Genomic DNA, 2,672 nt, shown 5'->3' with positions numbered 1-2,672 from the left:
AATATTGTGTTTTTGATTTTTCGTTACAGTATATTTGACTGGAATATTTTATTGCTTTTATTTGCGGGATAATCGAAAACCAAAATGGCGATCATTTAGGCATAGCACCATCTCTCTCCCAGATTTCAGACTTTCAGATCTGAAACATTTATTTTCGCATCAAAACTAATCCTGAAACAAAACAGTGAAATTTCTATTAGTATAAAACAGGGAATAAGGACATTTGATCACATTTTGGTCCGTCATAAATGAAACACTTGCCAAATTTTAAATATCATCTCCCTCTTCTATCACACCCAATGTGAGCTATAGTGTCATTGACACTTTCATTATTTATAGCATTAATGAGAAAATAGCCTACATTACTGTTTTACCTGAAGGATAACACGCCATAATTTATCAACATTTTACACATTTGAAATCGAGAATGCAAGCGTGAAACATGACATTGACAAAGACACTTTTGACATCATTCACGATCTGCATTATAGTATTAGTATACATGTTCAACAGCTACTATGCAATGCTGCACGCTAGAACATTTTGTGGACAAGCAAGAGTCGGTGAAACAGTCTTATCTTTATTTTTGGAAAAAACCAAATTTGTGGTGGCTGGTAAATTATGGTGAGGGCTGGTAAAAAACTGCTTTTAATAAAATAAAATTCAATAAAATCACAAAAAACAGTTGACAATAGCATTGGTAATGATATGGTTTACATTCAGACAAGTTTCAGAGCGAAATGACTTACAATTACGACTTTTTTTTAGCCCTGTGTTTCGGTGCCGGTTCCGGTTTCAAAAGTTGTACCAAATAATTTTTTTCCCATGCAAATATGTAAACGGAATTTTTATTTTTTCATGTGTATAAAGTCTATGGCAAAACGGAATTTCCGTTTTTCAGCCACTTTGAAACGGAATTCATGATTTTCCCAAACGGAAAAGGCCTTTTTTTGAAACGGGAAATCACTGTCCCTACAACATCAATACCACATAATTCTCAAATCCCACAAATGCCATAGACTGGTATCCTGCATTTACACTTAGTCTACATTTGTCTACATGTTGAGATACGGTACCAGTTTAGAAGAATTTTGATGTTTATTTAATGTTTTATAGCCTATATTTAAAGTATAACAGTACAAATGCATGGTAATTTTATACTGGAGTAATCCGTAATGTGTCCATTGATAGGTGAGATCTAATTTGTTTACATATATGTTAATATTTTTCAGACATAATAATTTTAATATATTTAAAGGGAAGGTATAAGTGGGAAGAAAAGAAAGAGGTACTTGGATCTCTGTTCATTTTAAACAGTCAGCTGGGAATTACCGTTGTAATAATTATATTATATATTGATCAGAAGCAGGATGAAGTTTTTGCTGAATTCTACTGATTCACGACTAAACTTTCTAGCTACATGGCTGCAGTTAGTTTCAGTGTCTAGACCAGCAATAGTAGTGCTGTCTATCCTAAATAGGATCATGTTCCGTGTATTTGGAAATGTACATGTTACAAGTTATTTATTTACGTTATTATTATGATTTAAAAAATAAATAAATGGTGTAGGATAGCGCACGCTCCCGCAGAGATTAAATATACCGCCTTACACTAGCCGCCCCACATAAGCAATCACCATAAACAACACACCTCATCGCTCCAAGTGATACATAATAATAGAACGCCGCAGGTAATCACTATACACAACGCCCCTTATAGCATCCGAGTACACTAATGACTCGAGGGCCGATCTGGGATGGCTAGTCCCCAGGTAGGGACTCGGCTCTCATCCCTTCCGCAGCACGGTCCAGGTTTGCCCGCGCTCCTGATCTTGTTCCTTCTATACTCCTCCTTGCCACCTTCCCCTTCTACCTTGACCCCTGCCGAGCTACTTTGCGATCCACGTCTCACGGTAGGAGTTTACTGATATTCGGTTAAGATTCTGTGTGTATCATGTAGTCATCTATGTAGTATCGTAGAATTGTGCGTGTAAGGAATATTCTGTAGTGTAAAACAAAGCACGAAGGGTAGTTTTCATAATACTGTGTTTCTGTTATCTATCGACGCAACCTGACACTACCCTTAAAACGGGTGCCACTACCTCACCTACTAAACCGAGAACCTGGGAACGGGAAGCTGAGAGTACCTTCCTTAGACTGGAGTCGTGACCAGAAAAACCTAGAACCCTACCCTTCTAACCCTACTACTACTACTACCCTACTAGACCTAGAAAAACAACATAATTAGGTTAAATGCTCATAAGAACACCAACTGTGTGTGCAATATATGTTAACGTTTCTAATTCAGATTCATAATTGAATCTCATCATAAGCCATCTAAAGTAAACCATGAGGATTGCTCACAGAATAAGTAACAACTAACATTGCAAAATCAAGTAGTCTGTATGGCCATCACGTAATGAAAATGAATCTCTTGGCTCACATCCTGGAAAAAGTCTGGTCCTCACTATGAAGACGGTCGTGGCCTAGCAGCTGGTGTAACAATCTCAATGCGTGTTATGATTTATTACATGCAGTTTCTGTTTCTTTTATGTGTATCCATTATGTGGGTGAGTGTGTGTATCATTATGTGTGCAGGGTTCTGCCCACGGTGGGCGGCGGTGGGCGGGTGACCATTCAAATGTTTCTCAACCTTATATGTAACCCTTTATG

The sequence above is a fragment of the Priapulus caudatus genome, unplaced genomic scaffold (genome assembly GCF_000485595.1).
Source record: "Priapulus caudatus unplaced genomic scaffold, Priapulus_caudatus-5.0.1 Scaffold1121, whole genome shotgun sequence".
NCBI lineage: Eukaryota > Metazoa > Priapulida > Priapulimorpha > Priapulimorphida > Priapulidae > Priapulus > Priapulus caudatus.
The sequence above is the reverse complement of the archived record's forward strand: the minus strand, read 5'-3'. Positions refer to the sequence as shown.